Genomic DNA, 15,727 nt, shown 5'->3' on the forward strand with positions numbered 1-15,727 from the left:
AGGGGACTAATGACCTCAGCAGTTGAGTCCCATAGTGCTCAGAGCCATTTGAACCATTTTTTTTGATACATCAATAGATGAAAATCTTGATATAGATTCTTATCAAAATGTATCTTTCCTTATGCACTTTATAGGAATTCTTCGACGTACACCAACGTGTAGTCGTATATGAAGAAACATTGCATTTCCGACTCATTCATTCCTAAAATTATCATTTCCTATGAAAAAAACAACGCTGTTCTAACTATAAACAGCAACAATAATAATAATAAATACCTGTACATCCCGTAGCAGACACTTCTGTTATGCATTATATAGTAATTCAAGAAGCTTCTTCGACATTATAAGAGACGTATTCGCTGATGCAGAATGATCAAGTTTCGAATTTAGTGAGGTTCTGTCAGTCAGTGCTAATATTTCCATTGAAACAACACAACTCGTATTATAAAAAAGAGGAAAAGTAGGTAATAATTACAAAGCACTCTTGTTGCAGAACGTTCTGATGTTTTGTGGGCGTATTTCACCCAGACTTGTTGAACCAGTTGTAATTCATGCGTCGTCAACGCTGAATCGTCAACGCTGAACCACGTCTTACTCAGAACACCGTGAGATGCTCAACTGAAATTGGTTTGTGCGTGCAAATCTATTCTATTGTATAAAACTATTTAGGTTACAAGGTCAACAAACATTCTGATACAATAATGCAAAATTTAATCCTCCTATCTATTATCAATAGAAACTGATAAAATATTTCGTAGCTACTTCTGTGATATTACAAGCAATAGATTGAGCTCTTAAAAAAGGACCTACTTTGTTTTCTTCGCACTCCACGTCAGACTTTTTGCAGACATCCTCTTCCCTTGTCTAACTACCAATCCTTATCTACGTGAAATAGGGACGTAATCATCGGCACTGGACGTTGGTGCAGTGACACAGCGTTGCATGGTCTGATGAACCCGGAGACCTTCTTCTTCAGCATGCTGATGGGAGGCTGCAAATCGGTCATCCTCCAGAGGAACAGCTCCTTGGCACCTGTATCACATAACGAAGACAAGCTGTTGGCGGCTCCATTATGCTCTGGGGAGCATTCACGTAGGCGCCATAACGGCCAAAGGGTTCACTAGTTGCAGACAATTTACACCCCTTCGTGACGATCGTGTTTCCCGACGTCAGTGTCATTTTTCACCAAGATAATGTCCCGTTTCACAAGGCCAGGAGTGTGATGACGATATTCGAGGAAGATAGTGGTGAGTTCCAATTGATGTGCTCGCATCCCGACACTCCAGACCTGAACCCGATCGAACAGTTCTGGGATGTAGTTGAACGTGGCGTCAGAGCTCATCACCCACCTTCCGCGGAATTTATGGGAATTAGGTGACTTGTGTGTGCAGACGTGGTGCCATCTCCATCCAGCAACGTACCAAGTCGTCATTGCTCCCATTCCACGAAGCGGCGTCGCCACTATTACTCGTGGCGAAGGTGGATGTACCGGCTATTAGGTAGGTCACAATACTCTGGGTGATCAGTGTGCAGCGCTTTGGAGTGTAATAAACCTGAGGAAAAGGTCTCATGATTGGATATAATGTAGTGATGACAACCACAGCATCCATCGCTTGCTTCAGCTGATTCTACACAAGCCATGTTTGCAGGTAAAATTACAGGACATAAGGTCCGCCTGTATGAACGCCAACTGGAACTGGCCACACAACAGCAACATTAACACGTTTTTTGATAAAGTTAGAAAGTTTTATTTACGAAGAAGGGTGCGGCATAAATAATACGATTAGAGAATCATGAATCATACGAACCGCCTCTGTATTAAAAAATGGCTCTGAGCACTATGGGACTTAACATCCATGGTCATCAGTCCCCTAGAACTTAGAACTACTTAAACCTAACTAACCTAAGGACATCACACAACACGCAGCCATCACGAGGCAGAGAAAATCCCTGACCCCGCCGGGAATCGAACCCGGGAACCCGGGCGTGGGAAGCGAGAACGCTACCGCACGACCACGAGATGCGGGCCTGTATTACAAAAGATGACGTGTTAATGCTCTCATTTATTCTGAAAATGCACTACCATGCGAGGTGCCTAGCTGATTTCGCAGCCCTGAGAGAAATGCATAGAGTTCCATTAATTTTGACCAACTTGCAGTCATCTAAAGATGTCCTCTGTACAGACAGCAGCATGTACGTGGCAGATCCGTTGTCTTGAGGCCGTAATGAACTATTACGTAAATAACTGGTTCGTTCACTATTTAAGAATGCCACTCGTATTTATTTAGGCACAACATGAAAAACTGCAAGTTGTAAATTCTATCTACAGTCTCTTGGTCAAGTCACGTTATTAATACACTGACGGAAATAAATCGCAAAACGAAATGGGGATGGGGAGTATAACATAGATCGTGACCTGGAAAAGATAGCCACTCAGACTGGCAACACGAATGTGCATTTCGTGGAACTGTTTCAGCGTCACGATCGGCCTCATCTTAATACAGCCGTCAGGCGTAATAACGTGAGACTTGGGGGTGCGCTGATGACAGAAAGCATGGGTCACATTCCAGTGGTGTCGGTGGAGTCTATCAGCAGGGTGGGTTTCACTAGACATGGCCTGCACCTCAACAGGTATGGGAAGGGGAGGTTGGCAAAGCTTATAGGTGACAGCATAGGTGGGGATGGTGGGATCACTCATGGGAAAATTCCTGCAGTAGTGGGTGTTAGAGCTGCACCTTTTTTAGATTTAAGTCAGCTGATAGGTATTCCTGCTTAAGGGAAGTCTCTCTAACAAGGGAATCACTTTTGACAAAGCTTAGGTATCCGAGCAATGAGGGAATTAGTATATTTCATCAAAATATACAAGGTATTAGAGATAAAGTTAGTGAACTGCTTATAGATGTTGACTCTGAAACTATTGTTATATCTGAACACTTCTTAAATAAGGAGATAATTCAGAGGCTTCCTTTACCAGGATACAGGTTGCCTGGCAGCTTTTCGAGGAGCTCTTTGTGGTGTGGGGGTGTAGCCATGTATGTGAAAAACGGCATCCCATTTAAGTCAATTGATGTTTCAAAGTACTGCACTGAAAAGGTGTTTGAATGTTGTGCAGGTGTGGTTAAATTTAACGGAGCTAAACTTCTAACTGTTGTTATTTATAGATCCCCAAACTCCGATTTCACAAAATTTTTGCTGAAGCTAGAGGCGGTTCTTGGTTCACTTTATAGGAAATACAAAAAGTTAGTTATATGTGGTGACTTCAATATTAATTGTATAAGTGATTGTGCAAGGAAGAGGATGCTGGTAGACCTCTTTAATTCATATAATCTTATGCAAACCGTGTTCTTTCAAACGAGAGTGCAAGGGAACAGTAGAACAACAATAGACAACATTTTTGTTCATTCCTCATACTAGAAGGGCATTCAGTTAGCAAAAAGGTGAATGGCCTTTCCGATCATGATGCACAAATTTTAACTTTAAAAGATTTTTGTGGTGCAACACGTGTTAAATATAGTCATCAGCTGTTCAGGAAAGTTGATCCAGTTCCTGTAGAGACCTTTGTAAACCTTATAAAGGAACAAGAGTGGCAAGATGTTTATAGCGCTGATACAGTAGACGATAAATATAATGCTTTTCTCAAGACTTTTCTCACGCTCTTTGAAAGTTGCTTTCCGTTAGAACGTTTAAAACAGGGTACTAGCACAAACAGGCAGCAGGTGAACTAAATAGAAACATAGTCACAACAGGGAAACATATAGCGCTCTTAGAAAAAAGTGTTCCGAGACTGTTACCTGAAATGCTCCTCCATGATACTGACAAGAGGGAGATTGAGTTAATAATTAAATCACTAAAGACCAAGAACTCTCATGGATATGACGGGGTATCTAGCAGAATACTGAAGTATTGTTCTATGTATGTTAGCCCAGTACTTAGCCATATCTGTAACTTTTCCTTTAGGAGTGGTCGGTTTCCTGACCGATTAAAGTACTCAGTTTTTACAGTTTCTAACTCACAATTCAACAAGAACCAATATTTTATCAGACAGAATAGGCATATTATAAGCGAGACGGAACAGTTCAAGTTCCTAGGCGTTCGGATAGATTGTAAGCTGTTATGGAAAGCCCATGTCCAGTATCTTGTTCAGAAGCTAAATGCTGCTTTATTTACCATTAGAACAGTATCTGTAATAAGTGACACTTCAACACCAAAAGTAGTCTACTTCGCATATTTTCATACGCTTATGTCGTATGGTATTATGTTTTGGGGTAATTCTTCTGATTCAAAAAGGGAATTTAGTCTCAAAAACGGGCTGTTCGAGCTATATGTGGTGTAAGTTCGAGAACCTAATTGTCGACCCCTATTCAAAAATCTGGGAATTCTGACATTGTCCTCACAGTATATATTTTCTTTAATGTTGTTTGTTGTTAGCAATATTAGCCTATTCCCAAGAGTTAGCAGCTTTCACTCAGTTAATACTAGGCAGAAATCAAATCTGCATGTAGAATGCACTTCCTTGACTCTTGTGCAAAAAGGAGTGCAGTATTCTGCTGCATCCATTTTCAATAAGCTACCACAAGAACTCAAAAATCTTTGCAGTAGCCCAAACACTTTTAAGTCCAAACTGAAGAGTTTATTCATGGCTCACTCCTTCTATTCTGTCGAGGAGCTCCTGGAAGAGCTAAAAAATTAAGCAAATTCCAGTGTTACATTGTTGATTTTCTTCATTTAAACTTACGACTTGTCACGTGAATATGTTTTTTTATATTTAATTTTATCTGTTTCTAATATCGTGTTATAATTTCATGTATTGACTCGATCCATGAGCATGGAGACTTCTCTTTACTTTGGACCCACGGAACAATAAATAAATAAATAAATAAGAAAAATTAATGGGACAGGAATCAAATTTGGGGACTACATTTGTCTTGGTAACGTACTTAAGTCATTAACACTGTAGCGTCACAGTGCGAGGCAAGTCACTGCAAATGTGAAATTCTGATATATTAATAACCGGTGTAACCGTTAGGACGTTCATTGCAGGCATGCAAACGAGCACGCGTTGTGTTGTACAGGTGCCGTATGTCATTTTGTGGATTGGTTTTCCATGCCTGTTGCACTTGGTTGGTCCGTACAGAGATGGTTAGTGTTGTTTCTGGACGACGAGATCTGTCGTAAGATAATGTCCCATATGTGCTCGACTGGAAACAGATCTGGGGGTGGAGCAGGTCAAGGCAATATGTCGACACTGTGCAGCGTGTTGGGTTACTACAGCAGTATGTGGGGGAGCGTTATTCTGCTGGTAAACATCCCCTGGAGGGCTGTTCGTGAATGGCAACAAAACATATCGAATCGCCAGACTGACGTACAAATTTGCAGTCACGCTGCGTTACATAACCAATGCTGCTGCTGTCATCGAGACCGCGCCCCAGACCGTAGCTCCAGGTGCAGGTCCAGACAGGTTGGTTGCGGACACTCAACTGGTATCTAACCAACACACGGCCGTCTTTGTCACCGAGGCAGAACCAGATTTCATCAGAAAATACAACGGACCTTCATCCTGCCCTCGAATAAGCTGTCGCTTGACACCACTGAAGTCACAAATGGCGGTGGTTTTGATCAGTAGAATACATGCTACATGGCGTCTGGGTCGGAGCTGTCTTTGATGTAGCAGATTTGTAACGGTGCGTTGTGTCACTGTGGTGCCAACAACTGGTCAAATTGCTGCTGCAGATACAGTACGATGCCCAGAATCATTGGCTGAATGTAACTGGTCTTCGCTCTGGGCAGTGCCACGTGGCCGTCCTGAGCCTCACCTTCTTCTGACCGCACGTTCTCGCAGTCACCGCAGCCAGCGAAAATGTACAATCGATACATTATTTCAAACTCTTTCCACAGTATCACAGAAGGAACATCCAGCTTCTCGTAGTCCTATTACACGACATCGTTCAAACTTAGTGGGGTGTTGATAACGGTGTCTTTGTCGTCTTGACTAACATCAACTCACCACGTCCAATATCGAAGGTAACTAACGCTCACGACCGTTACGGTGTGTGTTTAAAGTCATAGTGGCGCTACTACCGTCACTCTTATGCATCTCATGCGAAATCTGAAAAGACCTTACTTTTCAGATACGGAAACACGCCTACCAGTTTTCGTTTATGTAACACAGTTTCTTCTTTGTGTTGCATTTTTTTCCCGTCAGTGTATGTTTACAAACTATTTTGCAATACCAGTAGCTAAATATATGTTCCAGATTCTTAATCTGCATAAAATTAAGATATGACCCTTCGCTCCAGACAACGTATCTGTCCACCATGACTGCCCCTTCTGATCTGATACTTCAGCACCGATCTTTCGCTTGGGAGCCCGGTCTCGGTGGAGCTCCGAAGATGCTCGCTGAGCTTTGTCTACCTGTTCGTTTCGCTTTTGTATTTTAATTTTACAAATAATTCTGACTTTCAAACACGCAGGTGATGGCATCGTACTTAGAGAAAATGTTAATGACAGGAAGGTAGCATTTCGGCTCGCAGTCTCCGAAAGTATCAGCCAATCACATTGATAAACTACAATTCTGGCGTTATTTCCCACGAGGAAGGTACCATCTGCTACAGGTACCTCACTCCAATCATTACGCCATATGTATCATGATCCAGCCTTTACTGCTCTGTGGAAAGACTCTCAAGAGCTAGGTGTGATGGCTGCTAAAGCCAGATATATCTCAAGTTTCGAAAAATATTTGTCATATTTGTGTGTCCTTTTCAACAACTTATCGTAATGCAGATTAAAAAGGACTTCCGAAACCTAACGTAAGTAGTCGCAAATACAATCAAGAAATATTTTCGCACAACACAATTAAGTTTAGATACACAATGATGTGTTAACTCGCCAATGAAACTCACAGCAATATTATTTAGTTGCAGACGACACGATGTCAGTATCCGATTATGTACAGAGGACCCCGCGTAGCCCAGTAATGTAAAAAAATGAAGGTAATGACAGCAAAAGATAAAACTTTTTAGGTCTTATTTTCCTATAATAATTATCACTTAAAACATTTTAACGTTTCACAGGTTTGTATGAAGAATGCCCACTGACGGTAACACAAAGGTGCTGAAACATGTTTACGTTTATATGAAAAAACATTGTTTGCATAAGAGGTGGAACTTACGTTACCACAATATTTGTCTATTTTCCGCTTTCAGCTCGGGGAGGTTAATGCGTTTTGTATAAGAGTTATTTTCGCATGAATATCACCCCCACGACGGCAGAACAGTTTTTCTGGATGGAATTTGTTACTTTTGGTTGTTGAGAGACACGCGCCGTCACTTCTGAATGACGCATTTGCAGTGTTTGTTTTTAATTTCTGGACCGTTGCACTCATGTAGCAATTTCCAAGAGAAAACCCAGAGTTAAATAATGCGACCTCATCCAAAACTACAGGGCGCTCGCCAGCAGGCGCTCGCGTTGTCCCTCCCTGGCAAACCAGTTGGGTCAATTGCAGCTACTGACGTCACTCAGCCCGGCTGAGGGTGAATGCCGAGCAGATGGAAACAAAAACGAGGGACAGACAACTGTTAACCGACAACAACGACGTGGCGTCTATGACAGTTAGCCTTGATGTTGCTTCAGAATACGATAATGACAAAGGTCGCTCGAGTAGGAAAATACCAAGTAAAAGATATGTAGAATATACTTGAAACAAACGAAAATCTAAAGCTGCTTAACGTTCCATCTGCTCCTAGGTTAGGGGTAGACTTTTTTTACTTACCACCCGCTTCTGTACCTATGTGATAGTAAAATTTTCTAATCACCCTCCGGTTCGACGATACTGGTGATTTATACAGTAAGGAAGGAACATCACTTTATAAAACTTACAAAGCAGATTTACACGAAGTTAAACCATATAATAAAAATTACTCACCAAAATTTTACATCAAAATTTTATGAAAGCCTAATGAAACACTTTAACATCCTACAGCCCACTATGAAAGCAGGAACGCCTACTAGTGGCCAGCAGGGACCAGCTTGACTGCGAATGGTCTAGGTAACTAGCGGCTCCGCACGTGCTCTAGGAGGATGGGAGCAAATCAGCTGCAGTCTTTTCCGAAAATATTTTGATTCGCCTCAGAGGATTTATGTAAACAGCGTAGAACGTGAATTGACATTACTGAACGTGGATTTAAACCTCATTTCTTTCTAATATTAGTCTAGTGTCTTAATCAGTGCGCCGCTCTGATCAGCAAATCTAAAAAAGCAGAGAGATTATAGATCTGATACAATAAGAAAATGTTAATCTCGTTATCTATTCAACGAACTGAAGGTAACACTGCGGTATAAAAGAGAAACTGAGTATTGTTGTGCGACAAGAAGTACTAATAAAGTGAGAAATAAGACAGCAAACATACTGACTCATTACCCCAATAACAGTTCAAAGTGAATGTTCATTAATTGGTAGGCCTACAGTGCCTGTCTCTTGTTTCTTTCTTTCTGTTTGTCGGTCTGTTTGCATCCCTCTCTCTCTCTCTCTCTCTCTCTCTCTCTTTCCCTACAACAGACACGCCCACTACCCATTATTCGCCCCTCGCCCCTTCCACTCACGCACAATCTATCACTCTATGCCTGTAAATAAGTAAAAGTAAAAATAATACTAGAAAACGCTCTAAATGTCAATGTTTAGGGACTATATACGCTATGTGATCGAAAGTATGCGGACACCCCCAAAAACATACGTTTTTCATATTAGCTGCATTGTGCTGCAACCTACTACCAGGTACTCCCTTTCAGCGAACTCAGTAGTTATTAGATATCGTGAGAGAGCAGAATGGGGCATTCCGCGGAATTCACTGACTTGGAACGTGGTCAGGTGATTGGGTGTCACCACTGTCATATGTCTGAACGCAACAGTTACACACTCCTAAACATCCCTAGGTCCACTGTTTTCGATGTGATAGTGAAGTAGAAACGAGAAGGGACACGTACGGCACAAAAGCGTACAGGTCGACCTCGTCTGTTGACCAACAGAGAACGCCGACAGTTGAAGACGGCCGTAATGTGTAATAGGTAGACATGTATCCAGATCATCACTGAGGAATTCCAAACTGCATCAGGATCCATTACAAGTACTAAGTCAGTTAGGCGGGTCGTGAGAAAACTTGGACTGCTCATAAGTCAAGCCGGTAAGTGCCACGCCTCGTTTGGTGTAAGGAGCGTAAACTTTGGACTATTGAACTGTGGAAAAACGTTGTATGGAGTGACGACTCACGGTACACAATGTGGAGATCCGATGGCAGGGTGTGGATATGGCGAATGCCCGGTGAACGTCACCTGTCAGAGTTTGTAGTGCCAACAGTTTGATTCGGAGGTGGTGGTGTTATGGCGTGGTCGTGTTTTCCATGGAGGAGTTTTGCACCCCATATTGTTTTGCGTGGCACTGTCACAGCATAGACGTACATTAATGTTTTAAGCACTTTCTTGCTTCCGACTGCTGAAGAGCAATTCGGGGATGGCGATTGCATCTTTCAACACGAACGAGCACCTGTTCATAATACACGGTCTATGGCGGCGTTGTTACAAGATAGTAACATCCCTGAGATGGACTGGCCTGCACAGAGTCGTGACCTGAATGCTATAGGACACCTTTGGGATGTTTTGGAACGCCGACTTCGTGGCACACCTCACCGACCGACATCGATACCTCTCCTCAGTGCAGCACTCTGTAAAGAATGGGCTGCCATTCCCCAGGATACCTTCCAGCACCTTATGGAACGTGTGCTTGCAAGAGTGGAAGCTGTGATTGAGGCTAAGGGTTGGCCTACACCATACTGAATTCCAGCATTACCGATGGACGGCGCCTCGAACTTGTAAGTCATTTTTAGCCTGGTGTCCGGATACTTTTGATCTCATAGTGTATGAATAGCAGGTATTATCACACATTCCCGTATCCGCTCCCACATTGATGGAGCTGTCTGTGGCTATATTGACATCAGGGGTCCACAGGTCCGCTGTGCGTATTGTTCAACATCGTCCTTTCAAGAGCTGCCCAATGCTGGTTTGTTTCCACATGGACGTGAATAGACGTCCTCGTGCAACAGAGCCACGTCACCAACTCTTTTCGATGTGAACCTTTTCTTTTGGTGAATTATGTTGAAGCTTTTTTAGTGATGTAAGGTATATCTTTTCCCATCGCCACCAGAAGTGCTCCGTAAGTTTCTGTGTATGGTGGTAGTCCTGTCGTCATAGATTCCGGGCAAGTCGATATCGCGGTCAATTTGTTTTTCCAACAGTAAACTGTGCTGGAACCAAGGGGGTGTCGTGATCGCCGGTTGACTGCGTAAACGTTCTGTAGTTGATCACAGCCTCGATGCCTACGTGGGCAGTTTCGAAGCACTCGTGTGTAGCCTGTGGCAGTCCCAACACCTTCCATAAGCAGTATTTAACTGTTTCTATCACTCCCTGCCACCATATCCCTCACCATGCTGCACTCGAAACTATAAACTTCCGCGAGAGGTGATGCTGGGCAAGGAATCTATACGTGTGGACGCCAGTGAGTGACGTCCACAGCTTGGTCGTATGTTTTTTGGTAGCATGAAACATCGGGGTGCTATCCACATATATGGGCTGTGGTAGCCCTACCTCTCCAGTGAATCATTCAATTGCTGGCATAAATTCCTGAGTAGTCACACAAGAGCACAGCTTTAGCTGTACAGCATGGATAGTGGCTCAAGCGAAGACAGCTATGTAGCATATTTTCACATCGTGCTCATTCTTAGTGAATAAATGACCTGCGGTGTCTACAGCTGCAACTACAAAAGGTTCCCATTGTCGTAAGCGTTCTACAGAGAGTGGTGCTTGATTTTCAAGCAAGGCTCCTTTGTGGTGAGCTTACATTACAGACGCATATGTAAAACATCCTTGACTGTTTGACGATCAAGCAAGATCTAAAATTCCTCTCTCAGTTCCAACAGCATGTTGCGAACACCTAAGTTGTGAATTTGAACGTGTGTTTACATGATTATAAGGTGCATGCAGTATTGGTCGCCGTATGTTTCCTGGTAGTTCAGCAAACTTGTGACGTCCTCCGGCTCTGATGAAGTTGTTCTGAACAAAGGGAGGGAAACGTGTAATTCTTGAACCGTCAAGTCATTCTTTGCCTTTATTGAGTGAAATAAATTCTGATGGAAACGTTTCCTGTTGAATCTGACGCATACATGCAAGGCGAGACAGTTATAGTTCAGGTACTATAAAAGGCACTCCTATTAATAGTGTTACATCTTGGTGTCACCACAAAACGTAAAATCCATTCTGTAAGGCATAGAATTTTCCTTTACGAGCTGTAGTTTGCGAAGACAAAGACTCAGTTCTTAGTGCTTACAGCTAGCATCTGGTGATTTACTTTCTTAGTCTCTGGAAAAAGTGCCGAGAACGGTACTGTCTTCTGAGGCTAAACATGAGAAGGAGGTTTGAGCCACAAAGCTTTGTGCCATCATAAAGATGATGAACATTTGTCCCTTACAGATACGCACCTTGAAAGTAGATCCGCGGTGTTGTCTTAACTACGGCATCAGGACCATTTAAATGGAGCTGTGATGTCTGTTATTTTAATCATTCTATTGCAGACAAAGGTTTTCCAGTAGTTTGGATCACTTTGTATCCAATATAAAGCAGTCACTGAATCGGTTCACATAGTCGTTTTTCATGTCACAGTTTGTAGTCTAACGAAAGCAAAGTAAAATCAGTGAACCAACAAGAACTGCAACTAGTTCCAGGCGTATAATAGCTCGATTGGAGCAAGTCTTGCCTTGCTGCATACTAAACGAACGGTGACAGTGTCACAGGTTTGCGATTGAAGTTAAACTGCGGTGAGTAATTCTGATATTTGAAATTGATGACACACATCCTTAGAGGGATTTGTATCTCATGAAGAAACTCAGAGTCAGAACATCAGAGCGAACAGCGATGCGCAGTGTCGAAAGGCAAAGTCTCGTCCCATGCAACACCTCTTACCCAAGTTGTTTCAAACAACAATCCGATAGTAAAAGCAAGGTACGGTCCGAGAGATTCATACAGCAGTGAGGCGATCTGAAGAACATGACGCGTTGTTGTTGGTCATACTGAGAAATCCTTTATGACGCCAGCAGCTGAAACAAGAAGTTATCAACATAACTCTTCTATAGGATTTCGAGGACGAGTGTTCCCGTCGGAAATGGTGTCTTGATATTGTCGTATATGATGGAATGACGAAGTTTTCGTAGTTCATTTCAACATACTTTATTTTATGATGTTCATTAAGCTTATCAGCTGATGGTATCTCGTTCTGACACCGGTCTCGTCGTCTGCGAAATCGTCCACGTATACAGGTGATCGGCGAGAAGAACGGCAGATGCAAAGCCACGCGTGTGATGAGTAACTGCTTCCTATAGCGCTGCTGTCAGGAGGCATTAAACCAAAACAAAGTGTTCTGAGGTATGTAGACACTTCGTTCGTGATCTAATAACTGCCGTCATTGTACGGTAATACTCGAGAGCAAGAGATTCGTGTCAGGTCCCTGCCTTTATGACGTAGTTATAGCTGTGGGAAAGGCTTGTCTGATGTCGCCTACAACAGCTTAACGGTGCAGCCTGAAGTGAATTATTGCGCTAAATATGCCAGGAACGAGATCTAGTCCCACTTCCAAAATGTAGTTAAATCATGAAATATCGTTTTCATGACATCGGGCGTCGAATACTATTCTCCACCTCGTGGTATTGTGTGTCGTGTCCTTTACGGCGTGGTGAGGTGGATCAGTGTGTCTTTTCTGTCTTAACATCCAAATTGACCATCTCAACTTGGTCTTGAGAAATATATTTCGTCGTTTCTGTTCTATAATTGTCTGCGTTTTCTGCTTTGATTTGCGAACTTTCGCTTAGTCCATTAAACCGTTTCTCAAACGTTGTGATGTTGTTGAACGCACTTCTAGGTCATTCCCAGCAAATAAAAAAACTCTTCTGGTATCGTCAGTGGAACAGGCGACATGAAATCGTTCTAACCTACTGCAGGTCTTCATGTCCATTGTTCGTGGTCTTGTTTCTGTTTCCTGAATGCCAGTTGTTTCAAGATTCCAGAAATGAAGAACATGATGACCATGGAGAGAAGGGTATGCTGAAGTAGTGTGCAGTTGACGGAAATTTGGTTAACCACAGCTCCACTTGCATTTCCTCTTAGCATCCGTACAAAAAGGAACTAATACTAAGGAGGGTGATATCCAACTTGACGGAGAGTCTGTTATTAGCATCCCATACTGTGTCTGCACCGGTGGAAGTTCAGTATGAAGAACTGATGAGTCGTCTTTTAAGTCGGCCACTGGAAATTTGTGCATCTTTGTAAGTGAAATGACATCATGAGGAATAGCTGGTTGTGGTGACTATGCATTCGAGATGTGAAGTGTAAAGATGTTCACCGTGCTGAAGTCTGAGCACCCTGCAGCTGGAAGTTTACAAGATGGCGATTTGCAGAGTGCTAGTATTGCGTTCGAAAGCAGTGATTTGTACGCCTGTTTCAGCGAGAATGGTTAGGTTGTAATTCATTGACAAGTGAAGAGCTGATGTATTTTGACTAGCTTCCTGCACCCAGACACAGCGTGTCAGATTAGGTAAGATGGTCAGTCCAATGAGTCGAATGCGTGCCACCTAAAAGTGAGTACAGTCCGAAATTTGAGTCTGAATTTGTTTCATTGTACAAAACCCCAATGGTGGTTGTGTTCCCAACTTCTTGAACTCCATTTAGGAACTACTACACTCCCGGAAATTGAAATAAGAACACCGTGAATTCATTGTCCCAGGAAGGGGAAACTTTATTGACACTTTCCTGGGGTCAGATACATCACATGATCACACTGACAGAACCACAGGCACATAGACACAGGCAACAGAGCATGCACAATGTCGGCACTAGTACAGTGTATATCCACCTTTCGCAGCAATGCAGGCTGCTATTCTCCCATGGAGACGATCGTAGAGATGCTGGATGTAGTCCTGTGGAACGGCTTGCCATGCCATTTCCACCTGGCGCCTCAGTTGGACCAGCGTTCGTGCTGGACGTGCAGACCGCGTGAGACGACGCTTCATCCAGTCCCAAACATGCTCAATGGGGAACAGATCCGGAGATCTTGCTGGCCAGGGCAGTTGACTTACACCTTCTAGAGCACGTTGGGTGGCACGGGATACATGCGGACGTGCATTGTCCTGTTGGAACAGCAAGTTCCCTTGCCGGTCTAGGAATGGTAGAACGATGGGTTCGATGACGGTTTGGATGTACCGTGCACTATTCAGTGTCCCCTCGACGATCACCAGTGGTGTACTGCCAGTGTAGGAGATCGCTCCCCACACCATGATGCCGGGTGTTGGCCCTGTGTGCCTCGGTCGTATGCAGCCCTGATTGTGGCGCTCACCTGCACGGCGCCAAACACGCATACGACCATCATTGGCACCAAGGCAGAAGCGACTCTCATCGCTGAAGACGACACGTCTCCATTCGTCCCTCCATTCACGCCTGTCGCGACACCACTGGAGGCGGGCTGCACGATGTTGGGGCGTGAGCGGAAGACGGCCTAACGGTGTGCGGGACCGTAGCCCAGCTTCATGGAGACGGTTGCGAATGGTCCTCGCCGATACCCCAGGAGCAACAGTATCCCTAATTTGCTGGGAAGTGGCGGTGCGGTCCCCTACGGCACTGCGTAGGATCCTACGGTCTTGGCGCGCATCCGTGCGTCGCTGCGGTCCGGTCCCAGGTCGACGGGCACGTGCACCTTCCGCCGACCACTGGCGACAACATCGATGTACTGTGGAGACCTCACGCCCCACGTGTTGAGGAATTCGGCGGTACGTCCACCCGGCCTCCCGCATGTCCACTATACGCCCTCGCTCAAAGTCCGTCAACTGCACATACGGTTCACGTCCACGCTGTCGCGGAATGCTACCAGTGTTAAAGACTGCGATGGAGCTCCGTATGCCACGGCAAACTGCCTGACACTGACGGCGGCGGTGCACAAATGCTGCGCAGCTAGCGCCATTCGACGGCCAACACCGCGGTTCCTGGTGTGTCCGCTGTGCCGTGCGTGTGATCATTGCTTGTACAGCCCTCTCGCAGTGTCCGGAGCAAGTATGGTGGGTCTGACACACCGGTGTCAATGTGTTCTTTTTTCCACTTCCAGGAGTGTATTTAAATTTCAGTTGCGCACGAAGTTAAGTGGATAAAGCGAAATTAGGACCTCGGCATAGATCTTAAAACAAGGAATTTGCATAAATGCATACGTGATTAACGCAACGTGACTGGAACAATTTATTTGCATATAATTTATTATGACTGAAAATATCTCCGTGGACACTGGTAATAGCGTCTAACTTAATATTAGGAAGGTACCAAACAGAAACACTCATAAGTTAAATACTAAAATTTGTTCACAAACACATCAATTAACGACGTATAAATTCAACTATGAAAATCGTGACAATTCTGTTTCTAAATGCTTGAGTAAGTTGAACTGGATAACAGCGTTACCTGCCCATCTATGAATTCACTACTTGTCCACTTGCGAATTTACACTCAAATAAAGTGCAACGGTAATTCCATTCTATATAACACTGCAAAATTCTGATAGAAACAGCGACTGGAAATAAATTACTAACTCCTTATGTCCACACATTCACGCAAATGTAATGAGACATGCGATCCTCCTAAATACCACAAGTGT

Source organism: Schistocerca americana, chromosome 1 (assembly GCF_021461395.2).
Source record: "Schistocerca americana isolate TAMUIC-IGC-003095 chromosome 1, iqSchAmer2.1, whole genome shotgun sequence".
Lineage (NCBI taxonomy): Eukaryota > Metazoa > Arthropoda > Insecta > Orthoptera > Acrididae > Schistocerca > Schistocerca americana.